The sequence below is a fragment of the Vicia villosa genome, unplaced genomic scaffold (assembly GCF_029867415.1).
Source record: "Vicia villosa cultivar HV-30 ecotype Madison, WI unplaced genomic scaffold, Vvil1.0 ctg.002156F_1_1, whole genome shotgun sequence".
Taxonomy (NCBI): domain Eukaryota; kingdom Viridiplantae; phylum Streptophyta; class Magnoliopsida; order Fabales; family Fabaceae; genus Vicia; species Vicia villosa.
In genome coordinates this window covers 143,386-165,283 of record NW_026705854.1, presented here as the reverse complement: position 1 = coordinate 165,283, position 21,898 = coordinate 143,386, and positions in this window count along the sequence as shown.

The following is a 21,898-nucleotide window of genomic DNA, read 5'->3' as shown; positions in this document are numbered from 1 at the left end:
TAAGGGTTTGCAAAGATGTGAGTGCAACAAATCCATGAAGTTGTTGGTATCTAACACTCTCGAAAATCCTAGCAGAAAATTCTGGAAATGCATAAATTCCTTGGTGAGTTTTATTCAAGATTGTAATTCCTCTACTGATTTAGGGTTTCAATTATTGATGTTATAATATTGGGGGAAAATTGCAGAATGGTTGCGGATTGTTTCTCTGGGACGACATGGTTAGAGAGGCTGAAGTTTCATCGTCTAGATGTTGCGATTGTCACGTTGAGGATAGATCAAAGAAGCTGGAAAAATTGAAGAAAAAGGTTGCTTTGGAAAGGATAAAGAATTTCTGGATGATGATTGCAATTGTTCTGTCATGGATGTTTTTTGCAGTTCTGTATGATTTTAAGTAGTTGTTAGGTGATCATTTTGTAAAACCTTTTTGGTTTGTCATGGTTGGTAATTGGTTTGTTATTGAAGTTTGTAATTTTAAATGGTAATTGAAGTTTGTAATTGGTCTGTTATTGATGAATGGAATTTTTTGTTATGTGTGATTTCATTTTCAAGTTACATTCATTTAGTTCAAGTTTAACTTATGTCCATTTCAATGGTAATTGTAATACAAAAGATTTAAATAATTTTTTGACAGCATAGTTGAAATAAGTTAGATAACCAAAATGGTGCATATGTCTGTTACAAAATGTTACATCGTTACCAAAAGGCACACTTGGTGCATAAGTCTTAAACAAGATAACAAAAGGCACACTTGGTGCATATGTCTAAAACAAGATAACAAAAAGCACACTTGGTGCATAAGTCTAAAACAAGATAACAACTTCAGCAGACTTAGTACATTAGTCTATAATTTTCTTGGTCTTCCAAGTCTTCAAAAACCTTGTTTTCACTCCTAGTTTGAAGTCTTTTGAACCTGACTTCTCTCCAACATCTTCTATGGTGATTGGCTGCTCACTAGACCCAGGGCCAGTAATTGGTTTCTTAAACCAATTCAGCTTGATCCTTTCACTCTGTCTTCTTTTTAGAACTGGCTTCTTTCCTTTTTGTTTCCTTGGTTGCATTGGAATTAGCCACAGTAGATGTAGTCTGACTCATAACAGTTGGTACAGCTATTTCAGTCTCAGTCTGAACATCATTGGGCAATTCAGAGTCAGTTACTATTGTACTCTATCCATCAGTAGGAAGTGAGTTTTCTGCATCATCCATTGTACTATCTCCATCATTATGCCCTGCACTCTCAGCTTCAACAGTCTTTTTAACTTTCCTCTGCACAAATAATATCATGTAAGATTATTGTACAACACTATGAATTTGGATAAAAATTTACAAAAACATTATACCTTTCTTTTCAAAGCATTGGGATCTTGTGTCAATGACTTGCAAGTCAATGCATTATGACCAGACTTGTCACATTTTGTGCACTTGTATTCAACCTTATGTCTTCTTTGTCTTGCACCTTCCTCTCCAAGTTCTCTTATCTTTACCTTCCTAGGCCTTCCTGGACCTTTCTTGTGTGAGGGTGGTAAAACTTGTTCCATCTCCACTTCTGGCTACATATCCTGACCATTGATAGGGCTTATTGAAAATCCATAACAAAGTGCAAATTTATCTCTGGTGTAAAACTCATCAACAAAGTCTTATGGGTTTTGCTTCCTATAACTCAAATCTGCCACTGCATGCCTACAAGGTATTCCCACTAACTCCTAGAAGTTACTGCTACATGACTTTTTAGCTATGTCAATAATAAGCTCTTGGTGGTTGTAACTATGAGTGACTTGGAATTGTTCAGATATGGACCATGTTGGCAACCACTGAGCACTATTGTACACCTCATTATCTAACCTTCTTCTGGGTATTGGCATGAATTTATGTTTCCACTTTTCTAGTTTGGTGGCAGATGTAGACAACCTATTCATAAGACATTTCCTTATCCACTCACACATAGTTAATATAGGTTTGTCCCTAGTAACTAGTATTGTAGCATTGAAGGATTCAGATATTTTGTTCATCAAAACATCGCATTTAGGGTAAAAAGTAAAGGCATGCTTACACCAACTCTTTGTGGGGACTGCCATCAACCAAGACCAAGCATTTTGATCCACCTTCTTCAATTCATTCATCTTCTAAGACCATGCTTGATAGTATGTGGCTTTAGCTTCCCCCATCATCAGGTCCCTAATGAGGGATCCACCACCAAATTTTTTCTTGAAATTGGCATATAGATGCCTGAGACACAATCTATGTTCTATCCTGTCAAACATCTCCCCGAATACAGCAACTAATCCCTGCAGCAGAGACAAAAAGAATTACAACATAATAACAACTAAATCACAATATTAATAACAGTAAAGAATATCCATACCTTCTGTTACTCAGAGATGAATACATATCTCATCTCTTGACCAATGTCTTCCATCAATAGTTGTATGAACCACCTCCAGCTCTCCTTAGTTTCATCTCAACCACTCCAAAAGCCCATGGAAAGTATTGATCATTAGCATCTCTCCCCACAACAACTAATAGTTGTCCACCATACTGTGTCTTCAATTGGCATACATCAACTCCCACAAAGGGTCTGCATCCATTATTAAATCCTTTCTTACGTCCATCAAAACAAAAATAGAAGGATCCAAACCTGGGTTGTATGGAAGGAATGGGTCTTTCAACATTGATCTTGACAATGTTACCAAGATTAACTCTTGTTAGTTCAGTTGCATACCTCCATATGGATGCATACTGATTATCTATATCACCTTCAACCACCTTCTTAGCTATTAACTTTGCCTTCCATGCCTTTGCAACAGTAATCCCAACAACAAAATTTTTCCTGGTATCTTGCATTATGTCTTATCCTAACATTATCAGAATTTTGCAACCTCTTTACCACATGTTTAGCCACCCACCTAGAGTTGGCAGATTTGTTATCCAAAACCCTAGCACATGTGTGGGTATCCATAAGTGTTTTTATTGCAAAAGTGTGTTTGTGGGACACTTTAGAGCATAAGACCAAAAAGCCACATTTAGCTTTACATTGGACTCTAACTCTATAACTTTCATTTTTTACAAAGGTAATTTCTCTCCCATTGAGGACTGACCACTCACGAATAGCCTCCCTAAATTCCACAAGTGAATTAAATTCCATACCCATCTTAAACTTATAGTCCTTGTTGAGGTTTTCTTTTCTAAACCTTTCATACTTGGGCCTTTCCTCATCACAAGAATCATCCGGGTCATTACTATTTAACTCATCACTATGGTATTCGTCCCCATCCATTTTCTTATTGGGCCTACCAAAAAGCCTACTAAGACTTACATCTTCATTCATTGGCACTGTAAAACTAAGTCCTTCAGGGATATCTCCTTCAAAGCCATCATGAAGAGCAGTAGCCCTCTCATCCTCACTGTCATCTAAGCCTTCAACTATCTCCTCTTCTAACTCATCCCCTTCATTGACCTCATTGACACAGTTAGGTTCCTTAACATCAGAATCCAAGCTTCCCAGATCATGTTCCACAAATAAATGTACAACAACATTCATTGCACTAAAGAATGATGCAAAATCGTATGCATCATCATCCTTTTTTATCAATATATATTCCTTTTGAATCTCTAACACTTTAGTCCCTAAACGAAAAGTACCTTTCTTATACCCCCACCCACTCACCAACTTGCTAATACTATCCATTATCCAGTTAGTAACTGCAAGCCCATTTATAGTCAAATCAACCCCCCTCTGTAAATAATTTCATCAGGATTAACCCTAATAAATTCACCCCCATGGTGAAATGTAATAGTAAAAGGTTCGAAATCTTGTGCATATATCTTAATCAGTAAGCATAACAGAAGTACCGTATTACAATTTAAGAATGATGAAGTTTAAAAATACAACATACCTTGGACATTGTAGGCTCCGTCGTCGTCTTCGTCATCTACTCAGTCGTCTTCTTCGCAAACCCTTCGTTCTCTTTGTAAACCCTATTTTTGATTTTGCAAGGGGGGTATAAAAGAAGTGATGATTTGTTTAGGGCTTATGTCATCAGCCAATAATTAAACAAATATGTTATATGTGTAAATATAATTGCCACCTATGTATAGTTGAAAAAAAATTCCAAAGATTCCATGACATCTGGCTAATGGGGGTTATATATGATGGAATCAACATAAGACAGGGTGGGAAAAAAACTTTACGAGGGGCTAAAACTTGAATTCGCTAACATTGCAGGGGGATTTATATATTTAACCATACAAAGAAAAAGTCAACTATCAGGCACATCTGACCCCAGTTCCTCCTCCGCCTCATGTACTGTAAGACATGCACCACCTCAGCTATCATGGCCTCTATAGTGGTCCTCCCATGAGTGTCTTTCTGAAACTTTCCTCTCTCTATGCCCGTTCACCCAATAGGCACAACACACTAATATATCGACAATATATCAAAGACATGGTCAGCCCTAGCCTGCTTCTGTTCCAATATCTCCCGATGAGTTGGCCTAGGTGGCTCTCCCTCTGCATCCGATGTCATGTAAGGATGTGACATTCTAAAAAACCATTGGATGTAGCCGTATGTAGTACTCCATGATTGAGGAGTTGACACACTACGTGCATCCTTTAGGACTAAATGATAATGATACTCTACAAATATCTCTTTAACATCTCTGTAGTGGAGTGAGAGAGAAATATCAAAGGTGGGGGCTCTATGAATACCATGAAGATACCCGAACTAACAAATGACTAACTCAGGTAGATGTGGATACATCAGTCATGACCCATAAGCCAGTCATCCAGAGTAGAAGGATATCTCATTGAAAGGGGTGTATCACATTGATCGATGTATGATGTGAAGTTTATATCATCTACCTCGATGCGATCAAGATAAATTCAGAATAACTCGGTTGCCTGATTCCTTATGAGAAAGATGAAGGAGCAAGCACTTGGCAAAGCCTCCTCGTAGTAATCCATGTATTCCCAATCGGAGAGACGTGGAAATTGCTGGAGGATTCATGCCTAAAATGGTTCAAATGAAATATTAGTAACGACACAACACAAGTGTTATGAAATATTAGCAACTGTACAGGTTCAAATATATTACTATAAATAAGATGTTTCTTGCTGTCATCTTTATATTGTTGGGAATCACCTAATTCATCTCCCAAATATTGCACCATCATCTCCAATGCATCAAGTCTAGTGAGTATGGAGTAGTTCAATAATCTTACCCTGATTGAAAGATGCAAGAAGGATGACACATCATCAAGTGTGACGTACATCTCACTGGTCAAAAGATGGAATGAAGAAGTCTCTGAGTGCCATCTCTAGAAAAAAGCAAACAACAAACCATAGTTAATAAAATTATATCTAATCATGCATTAATATTGCAGCCTAGATAGTTGCATGACATCTTGAAACCATATTTCACCAGGTTGCGCCAGCTTTGCAATTTTCCTACCGTGGTTGATACATTTTAATGACTCACGGTGCGGTAAAAAATACAACAACATCAAAAAGTTCAAATCTTATAACATACGTTTAAAAGAATAAATAAAAATTTAGTTTACCTCTCCATCTCATATATGTTTAAATCTTATAACACATGTTTAAAAGAATACATACAAAATAGTGAGGTGTCTAATGGCCTCCCAATAAACATAGGGAACTACAATAGAAGGTTGGACTTCTAGGACAGCAACATGGGACTCATGTCACTAGAAAGACGGTGCCGGAGACACGTGAACTCTGTAAGATGATACTTCTACATCTAATGAAGTGGCACCAATGTATGGATGAGAGGATCTAGTTTTTTCCCTCTGAACGAAAGCATCCTTAGCCATTCTACCATGCCTCAATCTCTCTTGGTTGTCATAAATTTTACCTTTAATTAAACCAGTAAAATCATATCATAATCAAATAATTCAAATCGGGAGATAGTACAAGCAAAATTAAACAAACAAAGCATATTAGGAAAATTCGGAAGTTAACTTCCATACGCAACACACGAACAGACAAAATCCCTACGCTCTAAAATTGAAAAATCTATATGCTTGCATTAGAAATCAATTCACTATGCTTTTATCAGCAAGCTAATTAACCACAAACAACCTATTTAGGTAACACATTCATTACAAACCAAAAAAAGGAACGAAATGAAAAACTTTCCAAATTATGAAAAAGCTTACATAATTAGAAACCTCGATTGAATGGAAGGGAGTAGAGGATGAGTGATGTCCTAGGATTGAATACAATGCATTAGAAGTAGTGAGAAATCTTGAAAAAAGATGGAAGTGGAGTTTGCTCATGAGCTCTATTTTGAATTATGAGTAGAGTTTCTAAAATGAAGAATGAATAAGGAAGGTCTAAAGCGTTATATAAATCAAACAAGTACGAAACTTAACCTTCATATAAAATTCAAACATTAACCTCTGTCATACCCCAAAATTTGCCTATTATATTTATTCATATTTCAGTCCATTTGACTTTCAAATGCTCAAAAATACACAAGAAGGAAGCATGCAGTCTCTCTCCTAAACAACAACCTCCAAACTAGGGTTTTGTATTTCTCAAAGTAAAATCAAGTTCTAAGACCTCAAATGGATTCCATGGCCTATCATATGCTTCAAAGGGTCCTCATGCCAAGTTTCAAGCTCTGAGGCATAAGATTGATCACTCAATTGCTCAGAAAGTCAACAGTCGACTAATTTGACCTAAAAGTCAACTGTGGTCAAAGTACAGTCAAAACTCCTGATTTTTTGTCAACATTCTTATTTTGAAGTATAATTCACCATTTGATCAAGAATTGATCATGGTTCATCAAGGAAAGATAAAAAATCAACAAATTCAAAAGTTTCTAAATTAGGGTTTTTAAGGAGAAAGTCAACCCAACTTTGACCAGCCATAACTTCCACATGGAACATCACAAATTTCCCATCCCAAGCTCATTTTGAAGGAAATTGAATTCTCTACAAATTTGTCTCTCACAAGCCAAGGCCAGAAACGCACCATTTGGGAGATATGAGCCAAAACATTACAGGTCCTTCTAAAGGATCGCAAAAAGTCATTTTTTCTCAAAGCTCATAACTCGAACATGGTAAACTCAATTGAGATGAAACCAAAAGGAGGTTTTAGAGGACATCTTAAGCTTTCTAAAAATATCAAGAACATCTCCATAGGGTTAAAATTGAGAGATATACACATGGTTAAAGTTGGGCAAAATTTGAGAAAATGCATAAAGCTTTAATTGACTAATTTCATGTTCTTGAGTAATGGGCCATAACTTTTTGATTACCCACGAAATCCTAAGCTTAAAAATGGCCCATGATCCAATCTTAAATTATTTTATGATTTTATTTCAATTATTTTGATTTTATTCACTTAAAATCAATTTAAACCAAATAAAATTATAATTTAATGAAGGAATATTCCATGGATTATTTATTATTCACTTATTCAGATTCAAACCATCATCCAAGGTCCAATAACACGTGAAAGCAAGCATAGAAATAGATTTGGATCGAGAAAGAAAGTTGGGATGCAATTTCCAAATCAAATATTTTCTCAATCAAAGCAATTGATTTTTCTTAAACTTGTTGACCTAATCCTAGTCCTTATATATAATCTATCATTTAGAACGAAAAGAGAGGATGGAAACAAGAGGAAGAGGCAGCCTCAAGAACTCACACAAAACCCTTAAAAAATCACAAAACTAGGGCAAGCCCAAAAAATTTTCTCAGCCGGTTTCCATGCCAATTAATCATTACATGGTACCTCTGAATATCCCAGGAGCATATACAAGTGGTATTTGAAGCCAGCCATGGGACAGAACGCCTCCATTCCTCTCCTTCGGTTTGCTAAGTTTCTCATAAACTCAAACTCGTGATTCATGCGTTTTCGATTAATCTTATGCGTATATATTTATTCATGATAATGTTTAGGATAATTTTGAACCATTGTTTGCAAGTTCTCATGCAGGATTGACAGTGTGCCATGGTTGAGGTTAAAAGCTTCGACTCCTTCGAATCCATGGTTAGGAATGTTTTCAGCCAAAACCAACTCCTCCATTGAACTCAGGAGGTCATAATTAGGTAATCTGGGTTCCCATGAATGGCTCGTTGTTGTTGTTCTTCGTGTTTCAGATACGCAGGTTTGATGAAGGCAGCATGGCAACAAAATCCGCAGGAAATATTGCAGTAATTTCCGCAGGTAATGTCGCAGGTGATGAGGTTGAAGGAGGTGAACAGTGGCGCTGACTGGGCTGACCATGCGTGCGATCGTCCCATTGGCTGGCCCAGAATTTCCCTTTCTCTCTCTTTTGATGATACGCCAGTTAACGCGCTAGGGGGGTCCCACTCTGAACTTTTCTGACTTTCCATTTAATAGTTATTTATTTATTTATTTATTTTTCTTCGTCTGATCCAATTACAGCAAACGCACATGGACTTGTTGGCAAAGAGAGGAATTGGGACCGTCAGCTCGTGTGTTTGATTCCCCCAGGCGTCAATTAATTTTTACAAAAATCTTTCATGTATTCATTTACGCGCGACCTCACGCAGTCTCAATACATCTTCATCTTTCCACCATTAGATCTCCAACGTTCCAGATCCAACGCACAGGATCATGCAGTTGCACCATGGACCATCATGAAGCTCTCACACTAGATCCCAACTAAGTTTTATTTCTATTTTTCTTTCTATATTTTTATTTTTAATATTTTCTTTATTACTTTTCTTTTTTTTTTTAATATAACTTTTTATTTTTTATTTATTTAGTTTTTAACAAATTAGTTTTTTTTTAATAATTTCATACTTATTATTTATTTAATCGGAAATTCGACTTCTTGTTTTTAGCAATACAAATTATTATGTTTATATATACTTTAAACTAATTAATTAGATAATTATTTTGGGTTAATTTAATGCCTTAAACCCCGTTTTTATCATGATCACTAATCACTGTTATTGGTAGGTGTTATCCACTAACGCGTTTTAAGCCTTATAAACCCTTTTGCTCACAATAAGTTTTCTTTTAGGGTTTATAGATATTTAATCAATTAAGGGTTGTAGATCATTCATACACTAAAAATTATTTTCTTTTGTGCAGATTTTCAGGGTTACCCCAGTATCCTCCGACTACGCTCAACCCAAAGCTAAGTTGCTATTTCCTTTCTTTTTTAAATACATTTTAATTTTATTGTGCCTTTGCCTAAAATATGATTTGCCTCGAAAAATCAAAGTTCTCAGATGTTCAGAGTCAATCGAAGGTTCGAGGGAGATCAAAGCTCAAGATAAAGATGTTTAAAACTAATTATTATTCATCTTTTCCACAGGTGTTTATTGTAATAGCGTAGGAAATTTTATTTCTGCATTTATTTTATTTTAATTGCGTGGTTAGTATAGATCACCTAATTACAAGATAAATATCATCGAAGTTAACCACGTGATTGTTGCACCCACACACCTTTAGGGTAATCCCTCTAGTTGCCTTGTTGCCTTATTACTGTTGCCTTGTTGCCTTAATTTTGTTGCCTAAAAATAGTCAAGTCCCTCGATTCCGAGGATACCTAAAGCAAACGTTGCCTTCAAAGTTATTGAAACTCCCTCGAGGTTGCCTTATAAAGATGATTGTCCCAATTGCTAAGGTATCCTCGCATGATGCCTAAAAATGACTATTATATCCTTCCCTTAGACTACCTGCCCTCTTTATGGCATGAGACAGTCTTATGGCGAACGATAATTTCGATGACCCTTCAACATCCAATTGAAAGACTTCCTGCCCTCTCATGGTATGGATAGACCCTTTTCCCCTGAAAAGCTAAAAGAACAAATTTCTAAACTTAGGGTAGTTGCTATTAATTGCTTGCTCTTTTTCAAATTCAAATTCAAATTCAAAATCTTTTCCCACTTCTTTTCAAAGAAACTTTTCAAAAAGACTACGCTTATTTACAAGCTAAAGTTCTTATTCAAACTTATTCAAAATCTTTTCAAACAAGCAAACAAGTGAGCTAAGCAATTAAGAGCCCATGGAAAACCATGGATGCAAAGGGTGCCTTACACCTTCCCTTTGTATAACTTACCCCCGAACTCAAAATCTTTTTAAAAGGTCTTTTCCTGTTCTTTTAGCCTTTCCTAAAATTGGATAAAATAAAATTCGGTGGCGGCTCTTGCTATCCGCAACATTTCAAATAAAGTCAGTTCACCGTATTACAACCTCCATAAAAAATACAGACATTAACCTTAAGAATTTTTCAGTTCTATTTTGGCCTGGGTCAGAGACTTGATTGTGGTTGCATTTTTTATGCGTTTGGAGGTTAAGTTTGGAATTTTAGAGACATTATGATTTTCCACTAGGGTGAGTGAGCACCACTAAGGGCGCGAAGAGTAATTCCCAATGAAAAAACCCTTGGAAGATAGACATATGGATTATGGATGAGAAATTTTCATATTCTTCTCCAAAAGGCCATAATATAGAACAAGAGACCTCTGATCAAATTGGAAGAGACCGAATATTTTACCTGACATTCTAAATATTAAACCTAGCCACATTGTCTACAATTTTATTATAATATTTCTAAACCAATAAAATCATTTTTCAGATTTTATAAAAACTGGCGTTTATTTAGATATTTGGTTCAAAATATCAAATTTTACAAAAATCCCTGTTTACTCACCATTTTTTTTGAGTTTATACAAGATTTGTGTTCCAATGTACCAAAATATTTTTGGATAATTCATGAAGTTTTACCGGAATTATTAAAATGCAGGTACCAATATTATCCTTTTTTATCGGATTTTTAGAAAATTTTGGTATAAACCAATTGTTTGGATACTTTTTTACCGGAATTTTCAGAATTTTGGTAAAGCGATGTACTACATATTTAAGAATTCCCGTAACACTTCCCAGTTGGGTATCGACTATATTCAAATGGTCTGTATGCGCAAATATTTGCCACTTTGATTTTTTTAAAAATTCGGGAGGAAGTAGAGTAGTTTGTGGGCATGTGTGTGGAATTTTTAACTATGTTTTTGACATTATTATCATCAAAATACTACAATATAAATATAAATTAACACATCTTAACATATCATGAATGAAGTTTCATTACATGACTGAATATATAAAAGTTTCGGTACAATCACAAACTTATAAAATATATACATATAATCGCAATGAGGAGGGATATATTTACTCCAAGAGTAAGTGTTGAAGACTTACTCCAAATCTTAACTATTGATTATCATTAATCTAACGAATTTAATTAATTTTTTATATACAAAAATATTTCCAAAAATTATTAGATTAAATGATCAATTAAAATCGTTAGATTAATGATAATCAATGGTTAAGATTTGGAGTAAGTCTTCTACACTTACTCTTGGAGTAAATATATCCCTCCTCAATCGCAATTATACAACAATATCAATACACATTAAATTATGATGACTTCCTAACTTCTTCTTCCTAATGTCTTATATGTCCCACATATGTTGTTTTCTATGCTCTTGGAAACCTTCCCTTAGATTATTCTTTGGTCTTTTCTGTCTGAGATGCACTTCTTAGGACAACTTCCATAATCATGGGCTCATTTGATTTTATTAGGTAATTCCTTGGTTTGACCCCTTTTCTCTGGACTAGGGCGACTTCCTGGGCCATTTTTTGCTGGTAAAGCCCCTCACATCCTCGACCCTCTTTGTTTTTTGCTACCTCCTTGTCGATTCTCCTTGCTTTTTCCAGATTTGTATCCGAAGTATTGGTCTAAGATCTGTAACACCCCAAATCTACCCCGCAATAAACAGGAATATCAGAGTACAAAATCTCAAGCAATTAGAACATAACGATTCGGAGCGTCACATTTTAAAAAACAAACATCGCATACATACTTCATGCTCAATCACTTAGATACATAACACAAATGTAGGAGAACAATATCGAAATCATTAATCATTGTCAGCCAATCAAGTACTTGCATCGCAGCGGAAAAATCACATGTCAACAAACAATACAACTCATAATATCTTGGCCAAACACGGCACGATACATCTAACAAGTCTTAGCATAACATAGGGACAAGTTTAACAAGGATAAACACAAGAAACAAGACGTAAGCAAGTAATCCAACGTTCTCCGAGTGCTACGTATCAGAGCATTGACACACACCGACTCGAGCTATAGGTACACAACTACTCTGCGTCATTACCTGCACGTTACCAACGGAGGGCAACATTCAAACAGAAGGGGTGAGATATCATTCATTATAAAGAAGCGTATGATAATATTCAAAGCGGAGAAATAATCATACATCGGTCACCACTTCTCAACATACATCACTTACTAATATTCACATCATTCACGACAATAATCTCTATCTCAATTAAGGCATACATAGTCATTTATCACACATGCCCAACGAAACAACCATCAAATCGGAACAAGATAACACTCATGTTATGCACACGCAAATATTCAAATACGACTCATCATACGACTTTACTTATGCGACTCGAACAATGCAAATGCATGTGGTACCATTGGAGTAAACTCCCGTCTCAAACAATTGCCATTGGGCCGTCTCAAACATTCGCCACAAAGGGCCGTCTCAAACAATTGCCACTAGGGCCGTCTCAAACAATGCAATGAATGTGACTCAATGATGCACATTCACAATCACACTTAACGACATAGTCGACTCAAACAACATAATCTACGTATACGACATGATCAACTTAAACGACATAATCAATTCCGGATATCAAATGTCAACAAAAATCCAATTCAAGGAGATTCCAAGAGTTTCCAAAGTTATACTAAACATATTCAATAGAAAGACATCAATTAGGGCTTCACGTAGGTCCAAACGGCACTTAAAAAGGAGTTTCGGTTCAAAAGATACATCATTTCAAAGTTTAGAAAAAATTCTGCAAAACAGGGTTCGCGGCGCGAACTGAGCGAATCCAAAAATCCCCAACTTTCTGCCAAGCAGTTCGCGGCGCCAACAAGGGGTCGCGGCGCGAACTGAGCAGATCCAGAACTTCCAAAGTTTCTGCCAAGGGTTCGCGGCGCGTACCAGGGTTCGCGGCGCGAACTGGCGATTTCAGAAAACCCCAAACACAGAAAACAGCATACGAAACCCATCCAAAAACCCCCAATCTTAACCCAATCAAGTTGGAAAACACCAAGCATCACGAATATCAATATAATACATGTTATAGACACAATTATAACACCTATTATGGGTCTTCTAACATCAATACATCTTCAATCATGCTTAGATTCACAATCACATAGAAGTCTAGCATAAACCCTAACAATCTCTATTCAATTTCTACACATTCATGGATAACAACATATAATCAAAACCCCACTCAAAACATCATCATACATCCCTTTAGCATGAAAGAATCCCACCCTTACCCTAGGTTTGGATTGAAGACAACTCTAGCTTCAACCTTGAGATTCCCCTCTTTCTCTTCACTCTACTCTTCTCTTCTTTCACAACTTTGCCAAAATGAGCTTCTAAGTCTAAAACCCCTAAAACCCTTGTTTTGTTAAACCCTTACTATCTTAAATTTCTAATGGGCTCTAACTAACACCCCTCACTTACTAATACCGACTTAGGCCCAATAATCACAACACTTACTACCTTATATTATTTACTAACAATTCCCAAATAAAACAACATAAAATCAATTAAACATATAATTAACACATAATGCACAATTAATCCACATAAATAAATAATTAAAGAAAAACGGTCGTTACAACTCTCCCCCACTTAGAATATTTTCGTCCTCGAAAATTACCTCAATCGAATAACTTAGGATACGACTCGCGCATCTTGCTCTCCAATTCCCACGTCATACTTTCACCGGTAGCACCCGACAAAACGACCTTCACCAAAGCAATCTCTTTGCCTATAAGAGTCTTCGTTTCGCGATCCTCAATCCTTATAGGCATAGTCTCCACCGTGAGATTATCCCGCACTTGCACATCGTCCATATGAATTACATGCGAAGGATCCGAAACATACTTTCGAAGTTGCGACACATGAAACACGTCATGCAAATTCGAAAGATTGGGCGGTAAAGCCACCCTATACGCCACATTACCAACCTTCGCTGAAATCTGATATGGTCCAATAAAACGAGGAGTGAGCTTCTTCGACTTCAAGGCTCTTCCCACACCAGTCGTTGGCGTAACTCTTAGAAATACATGGTCACCAGCTTGGAATTCTAAATCTTTCCTCCTCTTGTCATGGTAACTCTTCTGCCTACTCTGAGAAGCCTTCATCTTCTCACGGATCAACTTAACCTTCTCGGTAGTTTCTCGAACAATCTCTGGTCCAAGTACTACACTCTCACCAGATTCATGCCAACACAACGGAGTCCTACATCTCCGACCATACAACGCTTCAAACGGTGCCATCCCAATACTCGAATGGTAACTATTGTTGTAAGTGAACTCGATCAATGGAAGATAAGTATCCCACGTACCTCCTTGCTCAAGAACACAAGATCTCAACAAATCTTCCAAAGATTGAATCGTTCTCTCCGTTTGACCATCGGTCTGAGGATGATACGCCGAACTCAACCTCAACTTAGAACCCAACGCCTCTTGCAAACTCTTCCAAAAATCTGAAGTGAACCTCGGATCTCTATCCGAAACAATACACAAAGGGACACCATGCAACTTCACAATCACACGGACATAAATTTCCGCCAACTTCGAAACCGGATAAGTGATGTTAATAGGTATGAAATGAGCCGACTTCGTAAGCCTATCAACAATCACCCAAATCGAATCATGTCCTCTCACGGTATTCGGCAAACTTGTCACAAAATCCATGGAAATACTATCCCATTTCCATTCAGGAACTTCTAACGGTTGCATTAAACCAGCAGGCTTCTGATGTTCAACTTTTGACTTCTGACAAGTCAAACATGCATACACAAACTGAGCTATGTCACGCTTCATTCCAGGCCACCAAAACAAACTCTTCAAATCTTGGTACATCTTCGTAGCTCCGGGATGAATACTCAGATTACTCCTGTGACCTTCCTCAAGAATAGATCTTTTCAAATCCACATCATCAGGTATACAAATCCGATCACGGAACCTCAACACACCGTGCGCATCTAACTTGAAATCACCATTCTCAACTTGATCGACTCCAATCATCGAATCAACCAACTTCACATCCAACTTCTGGGCCTCTCTGACACTATCCAGAAAATCATTGTTAATCTTCAACATACCCAATCGAACACTCGTAGGAGTCACTTCACATACCAAACTCATATCTCGAAATTGTTCAATTAATTCCAACTCCTTAACCATCATTGCCGACATATGCAAAGTCTTGCGACTCAAAGCATCGGCAACAACATTAGCCTTTCCTGGATGATAATTCAAACTGAAATCATAATCTTTCAACTGTTCTAACCACCTTCGTTGTCTCATATTCAATTCCTTCTGATCAAACAGATACTTCAAACTCTTATGGTCGCTAAAGACTTCAAATCTAGAACCATAAAGATAATGTCTCCAAATCTTCAATACGAACACTACAGCAACAAGTTCTAAATCATGCGTAGGACAGTTCTTCTCGTGAACTCTCAACTGTCTCGATGCATAAGCAACAACTTTACCATTTTGCATGAGCACACCTCCTAAACCCATCTTAGAAGCATCACAATAAACCACGAATGATTCTTCCGGATTAGGCAATATCAAAATCGGTGCCGACGTCAACCTTTTCTTCAACTCGGTAAAACTATCTTCACAAGAAACATCCCACACGAAAGCATTACCCTTACAAGTCAACTTAGTCAACGGAAGGGCTAACTTAGAGAAACCTTCAATGAACCTTCTATAATAACCGGCTAATCCCAAAAAGCTTAGAACCTCGGTAGCCGACTTAGGAGTATCCCATCTCAACACGGCATCAACTTTAGACGGATCCACGGCAATACCATCACTAGAAATGACATGCCCCAGAAAACTAACCTCCTCCAGCCAGAACTCACACTTGGATAACTTAGCATACAACTTCTTCTCTTTCAAGACTTGCAATATCAACTTCAAATGCTCAGCATGATCTGATTCTGATTTAGAGTAAATCAAAATATCATCAATGAACACCACCACGAAACGATCCAGATACTCATGGAAAATGCGGTTCATGTACTCCATAAATACTCCAGGTGCATTAGTAACACCAAAGGGCATCACGGAATACTCATAATGTCCATAACGTGTTCTGAAAGCCGTCTTCTGCATGTCCTCATCTTTCACTTTAATCTGATGGTAACCCGACCTCAAGTCAATCTTGCTAAACACGCGAGCACCAACCAATTGATCCATCAAGTCATCAATTCTTGGAAGTGGATACTTGTTCTTGATTGTCACCTTATTCAACTGACGATAATCAATACAAAGTCTCATACTTCCATCTTTCTTCTTAACCAATAACACTGGAGCTCCCCACGGCGACACACTAGGTCTCACAAACCTCTTCTCAAGCAATTCTTCCAACTGCTTCTTCAATTCAGACAATTCTAAAGCAGACATCCTGTACGGTGCCATAGACACAGGTCTAGTACCAGGTACAAGATCAATAGAGAACTCAACTTCTCTCTCAGGCGGCACATCGGGAATTTCATCAGGGAAAACTTCAGGAAATTCACATACTACCTTCAACCTTTCTATTACAGCCTGATTCTCAACAGACATCGAAGCAACCAATGCGAACACTTGAACATCCTCTTTTACTAACAAACGAAATTGTCTAGCGGACAACAACTCTACACCTTCCTCTTCAGGAGAAGAAAACCTCACAGACTTATCATAGCAGTTGATGTGAACACGGTTATGCTCTAACCAGTTCATCCCCAAGATCACATCCAAACCTCTCAACGGCAAGCACACAAAATCAACAAGAAATTCTCTGTCAAAAATCGACACGGGACACTTCAAGCACACAAGAGAAGTGTGTTAGAACAAGATTTGTTCTTATCAATTATCTTAGTTTTGATGATAACAATAATATGAATTTTGCTTAAGATAATATGGTACTCTAATCCAATGCAATTTCCCTTTCAGGAAATATATATAAAGAGTACGCATAATTCAGCGCTCAGAAGATGTGTCTCAAATGGTTCAGCATGCAACATCAGAACATGGTCTGGCAAGACATCAGAAGATGGTCGAAGCAGAATCAGAACATGGGTCTATGGAAGCATCAGAAGAACATGAGATCAGAAGCACTGAAGATCAGAAGATGGTATCACGCTCAGAAGCACTTCAAGGTCAGAAGATCAGAAGATGCTTTGCACCAAGCTGTTTGACTCTGATGATATTCAAACGTCGTATTCACAAACATCAGATCAGAAGGAAGTACACGTGGCAGACTACGCTGACTGACAAAAGGAACGTTAAAGCTAATAAAGGCTACGTCAGTAGACACAGCGTGAACAAGGCTCGAGGTAGTTGACAAAAGCGTATAACATTAAATGCAAAGCTGTACGGAACACGCAAAGCATTAAATGCATTCAACGGTCATCTTCTCAACGCCTATAAATATGAAGTTCTGATGAGAAGCAAGGTTAACGATTTCGCACCAATACAATTCAAATTAACTTGCTGAAACGCTGTTCAATCAAAAGCTCAGAATCTTCATCTTCATCAAAGCTCACTACATTGCTGTTGTAATATCTTAGTGAGATTAAGCTTAAATTGTAAGAGAAATATCACAGTTGTGATTATCGCTTTTAAGAAGCATTTGTAAACTCTTGAATAGATTACATTAAGTTGTAAGGAACTAGAGTGATCAGTTGATCAGTATACTCTAGGAAGTCTTGGCAGTTGGCTGAGCAGAAAGTCTTAGGAGTGAACTAAGCCTAGAGTGATCGTGTTGATCAGTAGACTCTAGAAAAAGTCTTAGGAGTGAACTAAGCAGTTGTTCCTGGAGTGATCAGGTTGTGATCAGAAGACTCTGGAAGACTTAGTTGCGGCTAAGTGGAAAACCATTGTAATCCGTGCGATTAGTGGATTAAATCCTCAGTTGAGGTAAATCATCTCTGCGGGGGTGGACTGGAGTAGCTTCGTTAACAGCGAACCAGGATAAAAATATTTGTGCATTTATTTTTATCGTCCAAGATTTAAAGTCACACTTATTCAATCCCCCCCTTTCTAAGTGTTTTTCTATCCTTCAATTGGCATCAGAGCGCCGGTTCTAAGGTGCAAGCACTTAACCGTGTTTAGAAAAGATTCAGGAAGAGAAAAACGCTTCATTTAAAAGATGGTTGATGAAAGTGAAAGGACTATACCTACACCTGCATCTACATCTGGCTCTGCTGAGCAATACAACGGTAACAATGGTTATACTAGACCGCCGGTATTTGATGGTGAAAACTTTGAATACTGGAAAGATAAACTGGAAAGTTACTTTCTGGGTCTAGATGGTGATCTATGGGATCTTCTGATGGATGGTTACAAACATCCTGTAAATGCCAGAGGCGTAAAGCTGTCAAGGCAAGAAATGAATGATGATCAAAAGAAGCTTTTCAGGAATCATCATAAATGTAGAACTGTTTTTCTGAATGCTATCTCTCATGCTGAGTATGAGAAGATATCTAACAGGGAAACGGCCTATGACATATATGAGTCCTTGAAAATGACTCATGAAGGAAATGCTCAAGTCAAGGAGACAAAAGCTCTTGCCTTAATCCAGAAGTATGAAGCCTTCAAGATGGAGGATGATGAAGACATTGAAAAGATGTTTTCGAGATTTCAAACTCTTACTGCTGGATTGAGAGTTCTTGACAAAGGATACACCAAGGCTGATCATGTAAAGAAGATCATCAGAAGCTTACCCAGAAGATGGGGTCCGATGGTGACTGCATTCAAGATTGCGAAGAATCTGAATGAAGTTTCTCTGGAAGAGCTTATCAGCGCCTTGAGAAGTCATGAAATTGAGCTGGACGCAAATGAGCCTCAAAAGAAAGGTAAGTCTATTGCATTAAAATCTAATATCAAGAAATGCACTAACGCTTTTCAGGCTAGAGAAGAAGATCCTGAAGAATCAGAATCTGAAGAAGAAGATGAACTGTCCATGATTTCCAGAAGGCTAAATCAACTCTGGAAGACCAAGCAAAGGAAGTTCAGAGGCTTCAGAAGTTCAAGGAAATTTGAACGTGGAGAATCTTCTGATGAAAGAAGATTTGACAAGAAGAAGGTCATGTGCTATGAATGCAATGATCCTGGACACTACAAGAATGAATGTCCAAATCTTCAGAAGGAAAGTCCCAAGAAAAAGTTTCATAAGAAGAAAGGTCTTATGGCAACCTGGGATGAGTCAGAAGATGATTCAGAAGATGAGCAGGCCAACTGTGCGCTGATGGCGACAGAAGATGACGGATCAGAATCTACATCAGAATCAGATTCTGAAGAGGTATTTTCTGAACTTACTAGAGATGAGTTAGTTTCCGGATTAACTGAACTTCTGGAATCCAAGTCTCAGATTTGTATTAAATATAAAAAGCTGAAAAAGCTATTTGAATTTGAAACAAAGAGGCTTGAATTGGAGAATTCTGAATTAAAAGAAAAACTTTTAAAACTATCCAATAATGTTGGATCTCCTTCTGATTCAGAAAAATCCACTCCCAGTCTAAACCATATTCTGAAGGAATATGATTTAAGTTTCAGGAAGTTCCTATCTAGAAGTATTGGCAGAAGTCAACTAGCTTCTATGATATATGCTGTATCTGGAAACAAAAGAGTTGGCATTGGTTATGAGGGTGAAACCCCATACAAACTTGAACCTGTTGATGAAATGAAACTCACATACAAGCCATTGTATGATCAGTTCAAGTATGGCCACTCTCATGATATTAGGCACACCTCACATGCACAAAGTTTTCACATAACACACACTAAGAAGCATGTGACACAACCTAGGAAATATCATGAAACTCACATTAAGAATTATCATGCTGTTCCTCCTATTGCTTACAATGTTAAATCCAAGTTCAAACAGAACTTGAGAAAATCTAACAAGAAAGGACCCAAGAAAATGTGGGTACCTAAGGATAAGATTATTCCTATTGCAGATATCCTTGGCTGCAAGAAGGACAAAGCACAACATGTCATGGTACCTGGATTCTGGATGCTCGCGACACATGACAGGAAGAAGGTCTATGTTCCAAGACCTGGTGCTTAAGTCTGGAGGAGAAGTCAAGTTCGGAGGAGATCAGAAGGGCAAGATAATTGGCTCTGGAACTATAAAGTCTGGTAACTCTCCTTCCATTTCTAATGTACTTCTTGTAGAAGGATTAACTCATAACCTCTTATCTATCAGTCAATTAAGTGACAATGGTTATGATATAATCTTCAATCAAAAGTCTTGCAAGGCTGTAAATCAGAAGGATGGCTCAATCCTATTTACAGGCAAGAGGAAGAACAACATTTATAAGACAGATCTGCAAGATCTTATGAGTCAGAAGGTGACTTGTCTTATGTCTGTTTCTGAAGAGCAGTGGGTCTGGCACAGGAGATTAGGTCATGCTAGTTTGAGAAAGATCTCTCAGATTAACAAACTGAATCTTGTCAGAGGACTCCCTAATCTGAAATTCCAATCAGATGCTCTTTGTGAAGCATGTCAGAAGGGCAAGTTCTCCAAACCTGCATTCAAGTCTAAGAATGTTGTTTCTACCTCAAGGCCATTAGAACTCTTGCACATTGATCTGTTTGGCCCAGTCAAAACAGCATCTGTCAGAGGAAAGAAATATGGATTAGTCATTGTAGATGATTATAGCCGCTGGACATGGGTAAAATTCTTGAAACACAAGGATGAGACTCATTCAGTGTTCTTTGATTTCTGCATTCAGATTCAATCTGAAAAAGAGTGTAAAATCATAAAGGTCAGAAGTGATCATGGTGGTGAATTTGAGAACAGATCCTTTGAAGAATTCTTCAAAGAAAATGGTATTGCCCATGATTTCTCTTGTCCTAGAACTCCACAGCAAAATGGGGTTGTAGAACGAAAGAATAGGACTCTTCAAGAAATGGCCAGAACCATGATCAATGAAACCAATATGGCTAAGCATTTCTGGGCAGAAGCAATAAACACTGCATGCTATATTCAGAATAGAATCTCTATCAGACCTATTCTAAATAAGACTCCCTATGAATTGTGGAAGAATAGAAAGCCTAACATTTCATATTTCCATCCTTTTGGATGTGTATGCTTTATTCTGAACACTAAAGATCATCTTGGTAAGTTTGATTCCAAAGCACAAAAATGTTTTCTTCTTGGATATTCTGAACGCTCAAAAGGCTACAGAGTATACAATACTGAAACATTGGTTGTAGAAGAATCAATCAATATCAGGTTTGATGATAAGCTTGGTTCTGAAAAACCAAAGCAAGTTGATAATTTTGCAGGTTGTGATATTGACATATCAGAAGTTGTTGAGCCAAGAAGCAACGCATCAGAAGCAGAGCTCCTCAGAAGCAAAGAATCTGAAGATCAAGTATCAGCTTCTCTGGAGGATCTAAGTATTTCTGAAGAACCATCTGTCAGAAGATCATCCAGACTCATCTCTGGTCATTCAGAAGATGTCATTCTTGGAAAGAAGGATGATCCAATCAGAACAAGAGCATTCCTTAGAAACAATGCAGACTGTCAATTAGGTCTTGTATCTTTGATCGAGCCAACTTCTGTTGATCATGCTCTAGAAGATCCAGACTGGATAATTGCTATGCAAGAAGAACTAAATCAGTTTACAAGGAATGATGTTTGGGATCTTGTTCCTAGACCAGATGGATTCAATATAATTGGTACAAAATGGGTCTTCAGAAACAAGCTCAGTGAGAAAGGCGAAGTGGTAAGGAACAAAGCCAGACTGGTGGCTCAGGG